Raw genomic sequence first — 20,795 nt, 5'->3', positions numbered from 1 at the left:
CTGAATTCCGAATCCATTCTGATGCTAAAGTTCTTCTAAAGGAAGTCTGGGTGTTCTACTGTAAAAAAAACTATTTCCTCTGGATCTCCCTTCTGGTTCTAACTGTCTTGTCTTTGAAGTGAGGGGAGAATACTGTACTCTATACTATTTCCTCAAGCAAGTCTTTTGTCGTTGGATGGAAGTTGCGAGGAAAGTTGGAGCCATTGCTATAATAATTGCAGGGAATTTACACCCCCCCCCCCCCCCCCCCCTATTATTCTTCTTCAAACAGACAAGCATCCTTTGTTGTGGCGTTGGCTTCAAAGGACACTTGTGTGACGGGAAACAATGAGAGAAGAGAGGAGAAGATTGCCAGAGAGGATGAGAGGAAAATTAACGACTGGTAAGTTAGTTAAGACATTATCTGTTACCATGGAGTCAAGGAGCTAGAAAAACAAAGGAAAGCAAACCCACTGGGCACAGACGCCAATTCAATGTCTATTCCACGTTGGTTCAACATAATTTCATTGAAATTACGTGGAAACAACATTGATTCAACCAATCCAACTAAGCAACAAAGTGAGGTAGTTTGTGAGGATGTTCAGATTGAATGGCGTGTGCGTGTAATCGGCTATATTGCGTGTAGAGACCATGGCATGAGTGAGGTGAGGTTGTACATATAATGGGTTATCATAAACTATGGAGCTAGACAGGATTATCTAGGTTAATGCGTTGGTGTCATCTATGGGCTGAATGTTACGTGGGTGGACCAATTATCGATCTCCTTCCCCACACATGGTTACATTTGTATAAACTTTAAGTATTACTAACTACAAAACCCCCTAAAATGGTTTCACCCAAATATGGCAACCCTGTTTAGCTTTCGCGCTACGGCTAGGCAGTAGGCTTGTATTTGAGGTGATAATCTGTGAGGTGATAACATTTTATTTGCTATGTGATTTGGCAAAAACTGTAAACGACTTGTCAAGTCATGTGCTCCGGTTCTTGTATACATTGCAACAAGCACATCGAAGATCTATAATATCTTGAAAAGTGGCCAAACTAAGTTGATCTTATTCGGGCAATGGGCGCAGCCATCTTTGACTTTGTTTATTTGCGTTGTATAGTGAATGGCATTCTGGGATTAGGGAGATTTCGCCTGTCAAACATAAACAAACATGGCAGCCATCATAAAGAATTTAGCTGCTATTAGTTTAGCTGACATGTATCCCTTTTCAAAATAGCATTACATTTCTCCCTTGTGCTCACCAGAGATGTGGTACATTGTAAACAAGTCTAGCTGTTTGGTCACTAACTTATGTTTAGTTTTTTTGTCAGCACAACCTGTTATTTAGACTGGTTTATGGAATGTGTTTGGCTGTGGATGTGTTCTGTGTGATGCTTGGATGATGAAGTATCCATTTATCTTTTACAATAAAAGGTGAAATTGAGTAATAAAGTTGTGAAGACCTTTATTTTCCATCAGTGTTTCGATTCCTTTCAGACAACAATGCTGTTTAGACGTGTTTGTTGCATCATACATTCTGTTGCTACTGCTCCAATCACGTACACGTCAAAGGGTTAAGACCCTTTATGTTGGTGTTTCCTTTATTTTGGCAAATGTATGTGCTTGTGATAAAACCTAATACACTGTTATTTTTTAATTATTGATCTTCTGTGGCTAAATTATGCTCTTTGGTGTATTTTGAACATTGAGAGCGGCTCCTCTGATTGGATAAGACGTTATAATAATAAAACAAATAATGTCATCAAAAATAATAAAAAATGACTCTTGGTTTTACATTTTTTATAGCCAAATAGTGTCCCCCGGCCAAAAATCTTTCCATCCATGTCTTAGCAAAGAATCTGTCATCTGCATGACACATTAATGTTACTTACCTTACAGATCACAAAGTCAGCTAATTTCCACTCCATTCATATGCAAATCAGTTTGCATGTTTTTATTTTAAGCTGCCCTTCTGTTATCTACAATGAAATTGTATTTTTTCAGTTGTTCTCTATTATGATTTTTTTTTAATTCTCGCATAGCTCATTAGTACATCTGTCACGTCCTGACCATAGTAAGATGTTATTTTCTATGGTAGAGTAGGTCAGGGCGTGACAGGGGGTGTTTTGTGTTTTTCTATGTTTTCTATATCTATGTTTAGTTCTAGTTTTCTATTTCTATGTTTTTTGGGGGGGATGATCTCCAATTAGAGGCAGCTGGTCCTCGTTGTCTCTAATTGGAGATCATACTTAAGTAGTTTTTTTTCCCCCACCTGTGTTTGTGGGTAGTTGTATTCTGTTTAGTCTATGTACCTGACAGAACTGTGAGCTGATTGTTTTTGCTTTTGTTATTTTCTTTAGTGTTCTGTGTTAAAATAAAAAGTAATTATGAGCACTCAACACGCTGCGCTTTGGTCCCCTCTCTACGACAGCTGTTACAACATCCTTATGGTTGAATACATGTTTCTATTGTAGGTCCTAGGATACAACAATGAATGTTTAACTAACAAATACCATCAAGGGATATCTTACAATTTACAATAATGAACACCTTGTGAAACAGCTGTGAAAACCGACCTGGCAATATTGAAGATTTAAATATATAAAGTTTGATCCTGTCATGCATTTATTTTCACAGATTTTTTGTAGACACTCACATGGCAATCATAGACTGAAATACTGAATTCTGGTGTGTGGAATAGAGGAGGTGGGTGCTGTGTGGGTGGGAGGTTCAGCCTGTCACTTGTTCTCAACAGGCAGCCAGTCTCGGAAGGGGGACTCGAAGACGGAGACTGAAGTCCAGGCACTGCTGCTCTCTTTGTTCTGAGTGTTTGCAGTGCTAGTGTTTTAGTTAATCTGTGTATATCACATTATGTGCCAAGTATGATAGAGCAATACATCTTTCTTATAAGTTAGATAATTAAAACATGACAATAACCGTAGCTGTAGATGATGTAATGAATATTTGGAGTATGGTTGGTAATGGAGGACATCAGGTCTGTCTGGGTGTTAGGAAGAACCCCTAGGTCCTGGAGAACAGTAGCAGAGTAAAAGTGAACAGGGTAGGAGCCAGATGTAAACACACAGGTAATGGGTAGATCAGGTATGTAAAAATACAGTTATTGAAAGATTTAAATTTAAATTAAATGTTCAATTACACATGCAATAACGTTATAGGCAGACAGAAAATAATGGATACCTGTCTGTATTTTTTTATGTCACTGGGTTTGATAATGGAGGTAAGGGATGGTCCCTGGAATAAATAAGAGAGAGATGAGTTGTGAGAGAAACTCTGGGATGGTGTCATGACCACTGGGGGTCATACACCGTAACAGTACCTACCTGGCAGCAGAAGTTACTTAATGTGACCCCAGGAAAGGGATATGTATTGACTATGGAAGATATTTCAATGTCTGACTATGTACCATGGAAAAACAAAAACCAATTGTAAAAAAAACAACAACAAAAAACATTGGTGAGAAAATATAACCTACAACGTCCGTACCTTGTTCCAGAGTTCACGACCTCGGTTGCTCAAGATGACCTCAGGAGAACCATGGGTGTTGAAGATGTCCATCATCACCTTGGAGGTGGCCTCGCCAGTCTTGTCTTTGATGGGTATCATACAAAACGAAAATACATGTTTGGTTCTAAGCACCCTTTTCAATGGATTACAGAAGGGAATTTAAGTTAAGCACATTCTCTTCCTTTACTGCCGTCAGACACCAGCTGTTGCCCTTCCTGGATTTCGTGAAGGGTCCGATGAGGTCTACCCCTAACATTTAAAGTGTTTGAGAGAAGATTACTTCATTCTGACCCGCATTTGTGTCACACAGTATGCAGATTTTCATATTTTTAAGGATACTGACACACACATTCTATAATATTGAACTCTGCAGTGGTCAAATAAAGCAGCCATTACAAAACAACTTATCAAGGCAAAATGTTTATAGTGTCACTTACCGATCATGTAACATGGTGAAACAAATGATGGGCTTCAACTCCGGCGCCACAGTCTTCACCCTCTCAAACTTCTGGCAGGCTAGACAGGCATTGACCTTTGAGCACAAAGTGACAAATTGAAACATTGTGTGCTCTCTGATATGACATTAATTGAATCATAATAATTTCAGATATAATAGAATGTGATTGACAAAACAAAAGGTTATTTCACTTGCCCAGCTGTCCACATCCTTGACTATCTCACGCCAGAAGAAGCATAGGTTGATTTTGGCAATCATGTGCTTTGCTCCGAAATGGCCAGCATGCATCTCAGTCAGCACGGCCTCCTCCCCCTTAGTAAAAATCACCCTCCTGTGTGGCTGGCCATCCTTCCCCTGTAGGTACATGTGATTGCCTAACAAGTTGGAAGACAGTTGTTGAAATACTCAAATCTAGGTGAATTTGCACTGCTGTCTTTCTCCCTCTGTTTCTCTCTCTCACTCCACATCTCTCTCTCTATCTTTCACTCTCTTCCTACCTCTGTCTTTCCCACTGTCACTTTCATCCTTTCTTTCTCACTTTTTTCCTCTCTCTCCACCTCTCTCCTTTTCTCTCTCTGTATCTGTCTAGTGAAGACACCTAGTTAAGGCCTGTTGGAATTACCATAATTGCTTACACCTATCCATTTGATTGATCAGGGTTAACTTATAGCTAGATACCTCAATATGACAGACATATATCTAAATGTATAGCTAGCAACATGTAGATGACCAACTAGCTAGATGGGAAATGGTTGTTGAAAAATTGTTGTACATACTGTATGTCCAGTTATGTAATAGAAGTTAACTGCTTAACGTTACCCTAAATTGTGAATTTGTCTGCCCCCATGAATGTTACATCTCTTGTCAATACCAGTGGTGCCTTCATAGTACTTCGCTTGGTTGGAAAGATAATAATAATAATAATAATAATAAAATCTCCTCGAGGGATGCCATTGAGTGCAAGCTACATACAAATAAAAAGCTACAATAACATTTAGCTAGCTAGCTAGATAACATTAGCTAAATAAAACTGTCTGGCTAGCTAGCTAGCTGACTAGGCAGGCTGTGGTAAATAAGTACAGTACCTAGCAATGTCAATTTAAACCAGCTTAAATTATTTCTTCCTATTTAAAAAATATGTTCTTATATAAAAACAAATATATATGGTAAAGAAAGAGTGTTCTCTTTCCAGTCTTTTCGGTCTTCTGAAGCAGTAAAGTTAGGTAGTCAGTAGGTAGTCACCATCAAAAACACCAAACACAATTCGTCAAAATTTTGCGCATACTGAGCGAGCACTTATGAGGTGAAATAGAACTAGAACTGCCCGAGTCCTCCGTCCTCCGCGACCGTTACGAGGTAAAATAAGGCCAAGCAACCAGCATAGCAATGGACGCTTTGGTTCATTATGTAGGCCGGTCAACATTTTGCAACTTCTAGCAACAGCCCTAGTAACGGAAGCTAGAACTTATCAAACCCATTGGGACACATGGGGTGGGACACCTTTGGCAGGGGGACATTGTTTGTGACCGACCGGCTCAAATTAGTCTTATGCAGCAACATTTGAAATTGCTTTTTTTTTTACGTTGGATAAAAGTAGAGACTCAGCTAAAAATGGTACATCATACACTACAGTTGAGGAACAATGGGAAAGTAATTTTGCTTTGAAAGTTGTAAAGTTGTAAACTCACTTTTGAGAAAATGACCTTTGAATCTTTTGGTACTACTGCTGGAGAGCCCTTCTTTGTGTACACCTATTCAACATCGTTCACACCCTCTTAAGCTTTAGCCCCACGATCTCTTTAAGGGTTGATCCGAGCGTTCTGAACTAACAACAGAAGTCAAGCACCCAAGCTAACTTGCTTGCTACTTCCAGACACAAATGACACAAATGAACACAAATGAACAGCTCACTGAACATTACTTGCCCTAGCAGAGCTGGTTAGGCTGCTATGTTATCCAGAGCGTTGGTGACTGCAACTGTGCTGTCAGATTGTCCGTTCATAAATTCAAAATGTGTCGCTCTCTGAGCATTCAGAGCGCACACCGGACGCTCTAGCCACTGAGTAGGGTTGATCCGAACATTCTGACCTCAGAACAGCAGTGAAGCACCCAAGCTAACTGGCTAACATTGGCTAGTTTGTTGGCTACTTCCAGACACATAATGAGAGAACACCCCACACTGACCATTTATCCGCCCTAGCCCTGGCAACAATTTAATTACGCTTTTTTGCCGACGTTTACTGACACCGGCCACATTCAACGGGTGTTGAGCGTTCATAAATTCATCAGTTATTCTGCGCTCTGGCACACTCAGACTAGAGTGCTCTGAAATCAGAGTAGATGGCCAGACTGAATTTACGAACACAAACAGCTCTGAGATGCAAATATTAAGGTCATACGCATAACATTAGCTAGCAAGGCAACTAGCTAATGTTAGTTAGATAGCTCGGTAAACAATGAACCATAATCACAACTCATGACGTTACTACCCTGCAATAATCTGCAGGTAAGTAACCAACCGGGTTCAATGTTAGCTAGCTAAGAATATGGCTCTGAGATATGAATAATAAGGTCATACACGTAACGTTAGCTAGCGAGCCAGCCAGCTAACATTAGCTAGCTAGCTAGGTAAACAATGAACCATAATCACAACTCGTGACTTTACTACCCTGCATGAATCTGCAGGTGGCTAACCAATCAGGTTCAATGTTAGCTAGCTAATATTTGGCTATAGCCAGCCAAGCAAATGCCTTTTTCTGTGTAATAGCATCCTGGAGTCGCCTCTTCACTGTTGACGTTCAGACTGTTTTTTTGCGGGTACTATTTAATGAAGCTGCCAGTTGAGGACTTATGAGGCATCTGTTTCTCAAACTAGACAATCTAATGTACTTGTCTTCTTGCTCAGTTGTGAACCGGGGCCTCTCAGTATTCTATTCTGGTTAGGGCCAGTTTGCGCTGAACTTCAGTTTCTTGGCAATTTCTCGCATGGAATAGCCTTAATTTCTCAGAACAAGAATAGACTGACAAGTTTCAGAAGGAAGTTCTTTGTTTCTAGCCATTTTGAGCCTGTAATCGAACCCACAAATGCTGATGCTCCAGATACTCAACTAGTCTAAAGGCCAGTTTTACTGCTTCTTTAATCAGAACAAGAGTTTTCAGCTGTGCTAACATAATTGCAAAAGGATTTTCTAATGATCAATTAGCCTTTTAAAATGATAAACTTGGATTAGTTAACACAACATGCCATTGGAACACAGGAGTGATGGTTGCTGATAATGGGCCTCTGTACGCCTATGTAGATATTCCATAAAAAATCTGCCGTTTCCAGCTACAATTGCCATTTACAACATTAGCAATGTCTACACTGTATTTCTGATCAATTTGATGTTATTTTAATGGACAAAAAATGAGCTTTTCTTTCAAAAACAAGGACATTTCTAAGTGACCCCAATTTTTTAAACGGTAGTGTATATATACTACATTCCTTTATAAAAAAATATAATTGTTTTGCTTCCTCTTGGGCCCAGGGGCTTCAGCCCTGGTAAGCCCCTGCATTAATCAGGCCCTGCTTGCAGCACAGTTGGTTTGAATCAACACTTGATATATTTTTTAGAGCAGCAACACAATGTTCTGTACTATGAAAGGGTATGAACTTTTACCAACCTGCAAAGATATTATATTTCCGTAGATAAGTCATAATTTTATGCTTCACAGCTTATATTTCCTGTCCTACCTGATTCTCTTGAGAAGTCTGGAACTGTTTCCTCATACTTTTGGTACGAAAGTAGATCCTTTTAGTATAACAATCACACTTACAGCTAAGTGTACTTTCTGACTCTCTAATAGCAAGAGTTGCGCTCCACCAATAAGAGGCTTGAAAGAGGGCATTTAAAGTCACCCCTCGTATCTGTCATCACTCACTAGGCTAAGCGGCGTCACTATCGTCAATAAGACAGAGCAGGATGGAGCAGAGTGTGTGGGTGGTTCTTTTTACAATGTGTAATCAGGACATGACTAATAGAAAAGGTCATTATTGCTTCTCCAACACTGTTAATGCAATGTGTTGTGAAAGACGTCAGCGTTAGACTGATGATCTAAAGGTCTCTGGTGTCATAACTGTGGGAGTGACTGAGATACTAAACACATCTGATGACTAACCTCCCATAGAACACACACTACTGAATTACAGAGATGAAGTTGCCTATAAGTTAACCACAGATTCAAGATCAAATTACCAACATTTCAATCAAAACCTTAATCATTAGAGGCATGTACTGTAGAATACACAGGTAGAGTACTCTACCACAAACCACATGAGTCTTCCCTAGTGCTTTTAGGGTTGAACTATGAGAAGCACCTAACTACAGATCTAGGATTTCTCTGCCACCAATCCTGCCCAGACAAAATGTGATACATCAAACAATATCTGACCCTGGATCAGCGGTAAGAGGGCAAATTGTATCTTCTTCATGACATACAGAACAGATCTGATGAGTCCCTCTCTCCTACATTAGAACTTTCTATCACATTACAGAGCACAGGGCCCATATTTGCAAAGCTTCTCATAGTAGGAGTGCTGAAATACTGTAGAATGAGGTCCCCCCCTCTGACTCATTACGCTTTAAAAGGCAAAACTGATCCTAGATCAGCACTCATACTCAGTGGCGTGTCCAGAGGGTGACCCCTGGGTGGCCATTGGCCACGACCCCCTGTAAAATCTGATTGATCATCCCCGTGGCCCGCCAGAAATTCCAAGCTCTGATAGGTTGTCTCTGAATATATTGATAATTTTGACCAAGACGTGCACCAACAGCAAGACTCATCATCTCTGGCTAAAAAGAGTATGACATATCATATTCTTTTTGGCCCGACAGCATCTGATACCTGGGCTACAAATACTAAGACAGGGGGGCTCTTTGCCTCGCTCGGATGCTTTTCTGGTGGAATAGATTCATCCTCTTGCGAATTGAAGACAATTATGAAACAAGGATAGACACAAACGAGAAATCATTTCAAACATGTGTAAATGTTTTATTGTTAACATCTTTACATGCCACTTTAACATACAGTACCAGTCAAAAGTTTGTACACACCTACTCATTCAAGGGTTTTTCTTCATGTTTTACTATTTTCTACATTGTAGAATAATAGTGAACACATGAAAACTATGAAATAACACATATGTAATCATGTAGTGACCAAACAACTCATCCCAAACCATCTCAATTGGGTTGAGATTGGGTAATTGTGGAGGCCAGGTCATCTGATGCAGCACTCCATCGCTCTCCTTCTTGGTCAAATAGCCCTTACACAGCCTGGAGGTGTGTTGGGTCATTGTCCTGTTGAAAAACAAATGATAGTCCCACAAAGCGCAAACCAGATGGGATGGCGTATTGCTGCAGAATTATGTGGTAGCCATGCTGATTAAGTGTGCCTTGAATTCTAAATACTGCCCGTGTCACCAGCAAAGCACCCCCACACCATCACACCTCCTCCTCCATGCTTCACGGTGGAACTACACATGCTGAGATCATCCGTTCACCTACTCTGCGTCTCACAAAGACACGGCGATTGGAACTAAAAATCGCAAATTTGGACCTGTCTAATGTCCATTGCTCGTATTTCTTGGCCCAAGCAAGACTCTTATTCTTATTGGTGTCCTTTAGTAGTGATTTATTTTCAGCAATTCGACCATGAAGGCCTGATTCACGCAGTCCCCTCTGAACAGTTGATGTTGAGATGTGTCTGTTACTTGAACTCGGTGAAGCATTTATTTGGGCTGCAATTTCTGAGGCTTGTAACTCTAATGAACTTATCCTCTGCAGCAGAGGTAACTCTGGGTCTTCCTTTCTTGTGGCAGTCCTCATGAGAGCCAGTTTCATCATAGCACTTGATGGTTTTTGCGACTGCACTTGAAGAAACTTTCAAAGTTCTTTCAATTTTCTGGATTGACTGACCTTCATGTCTTAAAGTAATGATGGACTGTTGTTTCTCTTTGCTTATTTGAGCTGTTCTTGCCATTTTACCAAATAGGGCTATCTTCTGTATACCACCCCTACCTTGTCACAACACAACTGATTGGCTCATTAACACATTAAGAAGGAAAGAAATTCCACAAATTCACTTTTAACAAGGCACACATCTTAATTGAAATGCATTCCAGGTGACTACCTCATGAAGCCGGTTGAGAGAATGCCAAGAGTGTGCAAAGCTGTCATCAAGGCAAAGGGTGGCTACTTTAAAATAACCTCAAATTTAAAATATATTTTGATTTGTTTAACACTTTTCGCTTACTACATTATTCCATATGTGTTATTTCATAGTTTTGATGTCTTCACTATTATTCTACAATGTAGAAAATAGTAAAAATAAAGAAAAACCCTTGAATGAGTATGTGTGTCTAAACGTTTGACTGGTACTGTTAATACATGTCAGGCGTGTGCGTACTTGTGGTGAAGTCAGGTGCAGGAGAGCAGAGAATTGTGAACAGGCGCACACTTTATTACGGCAGGAGAGATATAGAGATGGACGCAGCTGCGTCAAAAACCTCCTCCAGCCAACAAGGCAAAGTGTATAGCGCGCACAAATGTCACACAACATAAATGTATAGCAATACAAATAAGCTTCGTGAAAACACACGGAAAAGAACAAACGCTTAGCCTAGTGCGTACAACACATAACACACAAAATAATTACACACAAAGACATGAGGGGGGAACAGAGGAATAAATACATGTAGTGTGACTGGGGAATGCAAACCAGGTGTGAATGGAACAAGACAAAACCAATGGATAATTAAAGAATGGAGCGGCGATGGCTAGAAATCCGGTGATGTCGACCGCCGAACACCGCCCGAACAAGGAGAGGGGCCGACTTCGGCGGAAGTCGTAACAATACATGCCACTTTGTAGGCTGAATGTCATTACACTTATGGTGTTTGTAATAGATGTGCCTTTCCATTCAAATGGCGGGTGCACAGTGCACTGGTCAGATGCTGGACTTATTTAGGAGTAGATGAATGTGCTCAGGTAACCAATTGAATCTACTTTTTGAAGTGATTTGGTTGTGTGTATGACACATTAACAGGTAATACATTTTTACTGTAAAATTACATGTCTACTATAAAGCCCACATAAATATTTTCAAGATGACATAGGAGGTCCCATGAAAAAAAAGAGCTGTATAATTCACTCTCTGGATGTCACTTTTAAGTGAATATACTGCTGTATGCTGATACCCTTATATATTGTAACAAAATGTTGACTGTCTTAATGGAACTCTAGCAGGCTCTTTGGTAGCACATTCATTTATGTCAGTCTCATTAAGACTATAAAACTGGCAGTGTACAAGCTTAACCGTTATTAACAGAGTACAATGTAATACATGAACTGGCACTTTCACCCACGGTTGTCCAAACAGAGCTAATTAAAGGCCACGCCTCCAACAAGCCACACCTCCAGATCCTCTAATAGGCTGCCGCTGCTATGTTACCCCCACCTATGGAGTCAGTCATCCCCGACAAACCTGAAATCCAACACAAAGTCCTGAAACTTGGACGAGGGTCTTCGGTGGCGTCGGTGTGATTGCCCTGGGGGGTGCCATCCTGACCTCGAGATGGGAGACTGCGGCTCACTGGTGGCTGTGGGGACTCCCACTCTGACCTTGCCCCTCATGAGGTGAACAAGGTTGGCAAGGCACTGGCCGATGTATTCCAAGAGTCCAAAACTGAATGCAGTAAACCACGTCAGAAAGTCGTTCTGGAACCATGCATGGGCCTTCCCAATAACTCATTCGTTTCGAGCTCAGACCACTCTTGCGCCGAGGGCTGTACACCTACACTTCTTGGCCAGGCCTGGAAAGGCTGACCTTGACAGAGGGAGTCGTATGCCCTCTTCTGTTTTACCCCTGCTTCCCTCAGTATAAGGCACGACAGCCCGCTTGGACTTTGCCAAAAGGCACCTAAAGACTCTCAGAAACAAGATTCTCTGGTCTGATGAAACCAAGATGAATCTCTTTGGCCTGAATGCCAAGCATCACGTCTGGAGAAAACCTGGCACCATGCCTAAGGTGAAGCATGGTGGTGACAGCATTATGCTGTGGGTGTGTTTTTCAGCGGCAGGAACTAGGAATTGAGGCAAAGATGAACAGAGCAAAGTACAGAGAGATCCTTGATGAAAACCTGCTCCAGACTGCTTAGGACCTCAGACTGGGGCGAAGGTTTACCTTCCAACAGGACAATGACCCTAAGCACACAGCCAAGACAACACAGGAGTGGCTTCAGAAGACTCTGAATGTCCTTGAGAGCAAACACAGTCATGGGTGGTACTGGTAACTCTAAAATTCACGTCATCAGATACTTCATCAGAGCGCGCAACAGAACATTGTACTGTCTTCACTCGGTTTGTGGTTTATACATTTTTTTCTTCATTAAATCGATTTTAATCAGAACTAAAGTTTTGTTGCTAAGGATTCCACGACACAGTTAGCCTTTACGGCTGGGACTGCAAGTTTGTGTTCCATTTGTTTCGGTGACACGATATGGATAACAATTATCATCATGAATATTAAGGCTATACACACTACATGTTACACACATAGACACTCAACCATCTGTGGCATTGGCTCACAGGCAAACAGGCAAGGGAATAAAACAAATATTGCTAGAACCTATTTCTTGGATTCTAAATATCAGACATTTGAAAGCTCTAATTATGACCATTGTCATACCTCTGATGGCAGTAACTTTACAAGCACTAATTATGGTAAATTTAGACTGAGAATAGTATCTAGTTATGGTAAGGGGTGAAATAAGTATAGTCAGTTATAATTGTAATGGTTTAGCAGATTATAAAAAAAGATGGTAAAAAAAGAAGTATAACATATACTGTTTATAAGAAACTCACTCTACATCCTTAGATGAAGTTGCGTGGAAAAGGGAATGTGATGTGATGATATTAACTAACAAAAATGTCGATCTGAATGTGCAAATAGTCAGGAATGATTCGCAAGGGAGGTTGATCTTTTTGAATATGAAAGTGGACAAAAAAGAGATTGGGCTAATTGATCTACAGTGAGGGAAAAAATGTATAACATTTTTGACATGTGTTTTTCTGGATTTTTTTGTTATTCTGTCTCTCACTGTTCAAATAAACCTACCATTAAAATTATAGACTGATAATTTCGTTGTCAGTGGGCAAACATACAAAATCAGCAGGGGATCAAATACTTTTTTCCCTCACTGTATATGGTCCAAATCAGGATGATCCATGCTTCTTTGAAAACATTTATACTCATTTATTGAACTTACAGTCAACAAATGATCAAATCATTATGGTAGGAGACTATAACACAGTGTTAAGTACCTCAATGGACCGTAAAGGTAATCACTCTACAAACTATCATCACGGTGCCCTTAAGGAAATCACAAATATTATGGACACATTAGAAATAGTGGATATTTGGAGACTAAAAAACCCTGACCTAATGAGATATACATGGAGGAGACTTAATCAAGCTAGTCGTCTTGACTACTTTCTTGTCTCTTTCTCTCTTGCATTAAAGGTTAAAAAGGTTTTAATAGGAGACAGAATGCGATCGGATCATCATCTAATTGGCATTCACATAACTCTTATAGCTTTCCACGTGGACGGGGATATTGGAAATTTAATCGAAGTTTACTGGAGGACAACTTACTTTTAACTAAGACAAAATAATTTATAACAGAATTTTTCCAGTATAATATAGGTTCAGCAAATCGCCTTATTGTTTGGGATACCTTTAAATGCACCTTCAGAGGTCATTCAATTCAATATTCATCAATAATAAAAAAGCTGTTTCTTGCTAAAGAGACAAGACTAACAAGGGAAATCCATGAACTAATAGTACTGGTAGATGGCAATAAAAACGATACAACAGAGATACAAAATAAGTTACAGGAAAAACAAAAAGAACTTGAGGAACTTATTCAAGAATGATCTAATGTAATCTATTACAAAAATAAAGCAAACAGGATGGAATATGGAGAAAAATGCACAAAATTCTTCCTGAATCTCCAATACAGGAACATTAACAAAAATAATTTGCAGAAACTTGTTACTGAAGACGGAGTCATCTATGATTCTCTAAATGATATTTTAAAAGAATTGAGCTAATTATTATAGGCAGATGTTCTCTTTTCTGTCTCATCCTCTCCCACTGAATGAAGATTACGGTAAGGAATTCTTTCAAAATAATATAAAAAAATGAAAATTAACAAATGTACAGAAAGATCAGTGCGAAGGCCAAAATAAGGAGGAAAAACTTTTTGAGGCTATTAAATCCTTTCAGCGTGGAAAAACCCCAGGGCCTTTTTTGATATACTAAAAGCTCCATTTTTAGATTGTTTAAACTACTCCTATAGAAATGGTAGTCTGTCAGCTACTCAGCAGGAAGGTCTGATTTCTCTATCATTAAAATTATGGCAGATGGCAAATATAAAGGTCCAGTCCATCTAAAAATCTGGAGGCCCCTTACACTTCAATGTTGTGATGCAAGAATACTAGCGAAATGCATAGCACTCAGAATTAAAAGGGTTTTACCAGGTATTGCTCATCCTGATCAGAAAGGTTTTTTACATGGACGATACATTGGAGATAATATATTTTTCTTCTTGGGGGGGGCTGTGGGAGGGGTCTCGAATGGTTGAGGGACAGCTATTGGGGACCTGTGGGGGGATCTTGGAGGGTTCGGGTTCACGTTTTTTGGCCTGTTGGGAGATCTGTCAATGTGCCCTTGAGCAGGGCATTGACCCTGGATGCTTCTGTGTGTTGCTCAGAATGGGAGTCTGTTGGATGACTGGTATGATGTAGTTGTTGAGCGGCTTCACTGCAAGTATATTTTATGTTTCATATATTCAATATTCAATAAAATAAAAAAAGTCAGAGCCTGGAGAGACCTGAAAATATCTGTGCAGCAACACTTCCCATCCAACCTGACAGAGCTTGAGAGAATCTGCAGAAAAAAATGGGAGAAACTCTCCAAATACAGGTGTGCCAAGCTTGTAGCGTCATACTCAAGAAGCCTCAAGGCTGTAATTGCTGCCAAAGGTGCTTCAACAAAGTACTGAGTAAAGGGTCTGAATACTTATGTAAATGTAATTTTTCTGTTTTTTTATCTTGAATAAATTAGCCAAAATGTCAAAAAAACTGTTTTTGCTTTGTCATTATAGGGTATTGTGTTTTAGAGTTTCAATTTTAGAATAAGGCTGTAGCCTAGCAAAATGTGTTAAAGTCAAGGGGTCTGAATACTATCCGAAGGCACTGTAAGTGCATGTGATACCAAAGAGCCTACTAGAGCTCCATTGTTAAGGCAGTCACCATTTTGTTACATTGGTGTCAGAAGTGGGAAGGAGCAAGGGCGGCCACCGGAGAGGCATGTACACATGAGGGACTTGATATAGATAACCGTGGAGACACGCTCTCCCGAAGGAAGGGGGTAATGTAGCGACCAACACCTAGTGACCTGTTGGCGTATGTCACGTCCTGACCAGTATAAGGTTAATTGGTATTGTAGTTTGGTCAGGACGTGGCAGAGGGTATTCGTTTTATGTGGTTCGGGGTGGTGTGTTTTGTTGAAGGGGCATTTGGTTTAAGTATTCAGGGGTTTTTGGGCACTGTTTGGTTTTCAGGTATTCTATGATTTTGTCTAGTATGTCTGTTTCTATGTTTGGTTAATTGGGGTTGGGACTCTCAGTTGAAGGCAGGTGTTGTCTATCTGCCTTTGATTGAGAGTCCCATATATGAGGGTGTGTTTGTTATTTGTGGGTGATTGTTCTGTGTTGAGCCTTATGCTTTGCCAGACTGTTTGTTGTTGTTCGGTCATTCTAGTGTTTTGTTATTTTGGTATTCATTTTGAAAATAAATAAACGTCAAGATGAGCCTGCACTTACCTGCTGCGTTTTGGTCCTCCATTTCCAACGACAAGCGTAACTGTTAAGGTGTTGGCTTGACAGTCACTGGACCGGGGTTTGAGTCAATGTTGGGAATTTGCTGAATTTGCTTCAATACCTAGTGAATGTCTACACACCCCTTGCACAGTCTTCACATTTTGGTGCCTCAAAATGACATCTAAAAAGGGATTACATTCTATATTTTTTCCTACAGATCTACACATCCTACTCCACATAGAGAAAAAAAGTTTGAGTGTGTAGACTTTCACTGGCGACTGTAAAATCCTGACCTTGAATGCAAACACAAACTTTTGGAATTGATTAATCATTTATTTGAAAAGGGAAATGTCCCAAACCTAAGCTGAAGCATTCAATGCGTTGAATCATCGTAATTATTTTGAAAGAAATCCACCCTGCACCGATTAAGGTTCAAAATGTTAAGGCCCCCCTTAAGTGGACACGCCACTTTTTCTATCTGACACGCTTTGTGAATACAAGCACAGATGCCTGTGTTGCTCATGCCGTCGGGCCCCGCTCTCTGATCAAAAGCCCTAGTTACGCATGGTGGGTCGTGGAGTGTCAGGGAGGCACGGGAGGCTGGCTACCCCTCCGACGGGACCGATGGTTTAATAATTCAGGTTGAAGTTTTGAGTCAACATGGCTGAGATGAGATGGATTAATTTATGTCACATCACCCATGAGCGGACAGGCAAGTCCTAGGGCCACGGGTTGAGAAAGAGAGAGTGTGTGTGTGTGTGTGTGTTGGAGTGACAGGAGCTCATGATGTATGGAGAGTGCGGTGTAATAACTCATAATGGAAGAATTAATAATTACAGAGTTACTTTAAGACTGTTTTGGAACAGACTGTTGGTAAATTGAGATGCAGGTGATGAAGAAAGGTGATGGGACCAACTTTAGCTATGCCGCTGGGAGGTTTGTGGATTGCCTGTGTGACTTTGGCATACAAGACCAAACAGCTGTGTTTTATATTGTTGTTTGTGCACAATGTTCTAGTGGATGGTATTAAAGTCGATCTGCCTTTCTGACAACTTTGAAACCCATTTTAAAACACATATCAGGGCAAAGACAAAACAACTAAAACACTCTGAGGCAACAAGAGCCCTAACTCACCTCAAATCAAATCCAAACTCCTAACTCCTGCCCTGCTTTTAGTTCTAATGGACATCCAAAAAGACGTTGACATGTCGAAGCTCGTCCTTAATCTCCTTAAATCACTCCCAACTGAATGCAAATGACAAAATCGCTTGCAAACGTAACAGAAGCTGATGCCTGTTGATGGAAAACAGATCAAAATTGCCCTTCATAGCGTGTCAATACCGAGGTTGCATCAGACATGATCGTCTGGATGCTGGGCTTGACTGACTTTGACAGACAGCTGGTACGGCTGAATAGATTCGGTTTGACTGACGCAGCTAGCCCCCTTCAGAGAGACATTAGTGGCCCATTAACATTCCATGACATTTTCCCCTCCGCCCAGGAAGCCAACGGTAGCCATGTAAACAAAGCACTGTCGCGGTGCATCGCAAGGAGAGAGGGGAATGTAATGTAATGTAAAATGGCATTGTTCGCCGGGATAAGATACCAGGTGTGCATTCTAATGTGGATCTACGGGGTCAATCTGTGGGCTGGGCTGGGGGAAGAGAGAGAGAGAAAGTGCTTAGGATTTTAAAGGGCATATGCTACCGAAGGTTATCAGCAGCAGAAACAATATGAATTTTTTTATGAGAGTAACTTATCATCCGGACAAAGGAGGTTTGCAACACTATATGGAGGCCACGCAGGGGATAAAACAAGATCATAAAGGCGACATCTTTACCTTAGTAGCTTTAAAACACTGTGTGAAATAAATGTCTTCATATATAGATCCCGCAGGATGTAACACAAGACCCTCAAGATAACCAACCGGTCGTAGCATTCAAACGAAATGGATCAAAAACCTAGGCCTTTCCTGAGGCCTGAACCTGCTGCCAAAAGTGGTTGAAACAACGCCATTGCGACCACGTGATTTACACCACATCCTTTCAAACAGCTTTACCCTCTGGGCTGTTTATACAGATGTGATAGTACTGGATACTGTAAGTGTTTGCAATATATAAATGATATATATGAATCTGCCCAAACAAAGATTCTCTCTTTCTCTCATACACACACGCACACACACACACACACACACACACACACACACACTCACACTCACACACACACACACACACACACACACACACACACACACACACACACACACACACACACACACACACACACACACACACACACGCACGCAAACAAACACACACGTCCATAGTGGCCTGGAAATCTCAGGGCAGCCTGAGGGTAGCCTGGAGGCAGAGGGAGACAGATGTCAAACTCCTGCATCTCATAAAACAATACAACGCTCTCCCACTGTTCCCCCATACAGGGCATCACGTACAACAACAAAACAATAGGCAAGATGCACTAGCTCTCACGAACAACCAGCCTTATGGGGACACGGCCAAAACATCTCTTATGAGGACCCGGCTAACACATGTTTTGTGGGGACACTGACAAAACATCTCTTATGAGGACCCGGCTAAAACATGTTTTATGGGGCCATGGACAAAATATCTCTTATGAGGACCCGGCTAACACATGTTTTATGGGGACACTGACAAAACATCTCTTATGAGGACCCGGCTAAAACATGTTTTGTGGGGACACTGACAAAACATCTCTTATGAGGACCCGGCTAACACATGTTTTGTGGGGACACTGACAAAACATCTCTTATGAGGACCCGGCTAAAACATGTTTTATGGGGACATGGACAAAATATCTCTTATGAGGACCCGGCTAACACATGTTTTATGGGGACACTGACAAAACATCTCTTATGAGGACCCGGCTAAAACATGTTTTATGGGGACTTGGTCCAAACCTGTATTAGGGACACAGACAGAAGCTGTCTCATGACAGGACAACTTAATACAGGTCTTAAAAAAAAAAAAAAAAACTATTGTATGGAATCACATGTTATGACGTGTGGCTCAGTTGGTAGAGTATGGTGTTTGCAACGCCAAGGTTGTGGGTTTGATTCCCACGGGGGACCAGTACGGGGGAAGAAAAAAATTATGAAATGTATGCATTCACTACTGTAAGTCGCTCTGGATAAGAGTGTCTGCTAAATGACTAAAATGTAAAATGTTATGCATGTTTCACATTATGTACTGTACCAGTCAAAAGTTTGGACACACCTACTCATTCCAGGGTTTTCCTTTATTTTTACTATTTTCTACATTGTAGAATAATATTGAAGACATCAAAAATATGAAATGAAACATATGGAATCATGTAGGAACCAAGAAAGTGTTAAACAAATCAAAATATATTTTAGATTTGAGATTCTTCAAAGTAGCCACCCTTTGCCTTGATGACAGCTTTGCACACTCTTGGCATTCTCTCAACTACCTTCATGAGGTAGTTAGCTGGAATGCATTAAATTAACAGGTGTGCCTTGTTAAAATTTCATTTGTGAATATCCTTTCTTCTTAATGCGTTTGAGCCAATCAGTTGTGTTGTGATAAGGTAGGGATTGTATACAGACGATAGCACTATTTGGTAAAAGACCAAGTTCATATTATGGCAAGAACAGCTCAAATAAGCAAAGAGAAATGACAGTCCATCATTACTTTAAGACATGAAGGTCAGTCAGTCAATCCAGAAAATTTCAAGAACTTTAAAAGTTTCTTCAACTGCAGTCGCAAAAACCATCAAGCGCTATGATGAAACTGGTTCTCATGAGGACCGCCACAGGAAAGGAAAACCCAGAGTTACCTCTGCTGCAGAGGATAAGTTCATTAGAGTTACCAGCCTCAGAAATTGCAGCCCAAATAAATGCTTCACAGAGTTCAAGTAACAGACACATCTCAACATCAACTATTCAGAGGAGACTGCATGAATCATGCGTTCATGGTCGAATTGCTGCAAAGAAACCACTATTAAAGGACACCAATAAGAAGAAGAGACTTGCTTGGGCCAAGAAACATGAGCAATGGACATTAGGCCGGTGGAAATCTGTCCTTTGGTCCAAATTTGCGATTTTTGGTTCCAACCGCCATATCTTTGTGAGACGCAGAGTAGGTGAACGGATTATCTTTGCATGTGTGGTTCCCACCATGAAGCATGGAGGAAGAGGTGTGATGGAGTGTGGGTGCTTTGCTGGTGACACTGGGATTTATTTAGAATTCAAGGCACACTTAACCAGCATGGCTACCACAGCATTCTGCAGCAATATGCCATTCCATCTGGTTGGCGCTTAGTGGGACTATCATTTGTTTTTCAACAGGATAATGACCCAACACACCTCCAGGCTGTGTAAGGGCTATTTGACCAAGAAGGAGAGTGATGGAGTGCTGCATCAGATGACCTGGCCTCCACAATCACCTGATCTCAACCCAATTGAGATTGTTTGGGATGAGTTGGACCGCAGAGTGAAGGAAAAGCAGCCAACAAGTGCTCAGCATATGTGGGAACTCCTTCAAGACTGATGGAAAAACATTCCAGGTGAAGCTGGTTGAGAGAAATACCAAGACTGTGCAAAGCAGTCATCAAGGAAAATAGTGGTTACTTTGAAGAATATAACATATATTTTGATTTGTTTAACACTTTTTTTTAGTTACTACATGATTCCATATATGTTATTTCCCAGTTTGTTTTCACTTTTATTCTTGAATTGAGAAAATAGTAAAAATAAAGGAAAACCCTTGAATGAGTAGGTGTGTCCAAGCTTTTGACCCGTGCTGTATGTACCGCGATGCTAAATGAACCTGAGCCTGTTTTATGAGGACATGTACTGTGTTCATGATGAGAGTAGTTTCTCTACCCAACAGCAATGCTCTCTT

The sequence above is a fragment of the Salmo salar genome, chromosome 15 (assembly GCF_965601325.2).
Source record: "Salmo salar chromosome 15, fSalSal1, whole genome shotgun sequence".
NCBI classification, from domain to species: Eukaryota; Metazoa; Chordata; class Actinopteri; order Salmoniformes; family Salmonidae; genus Salmo; species Salmo salar.
This window is presented reverse-complemented; position numbering follows the sequence as displayed.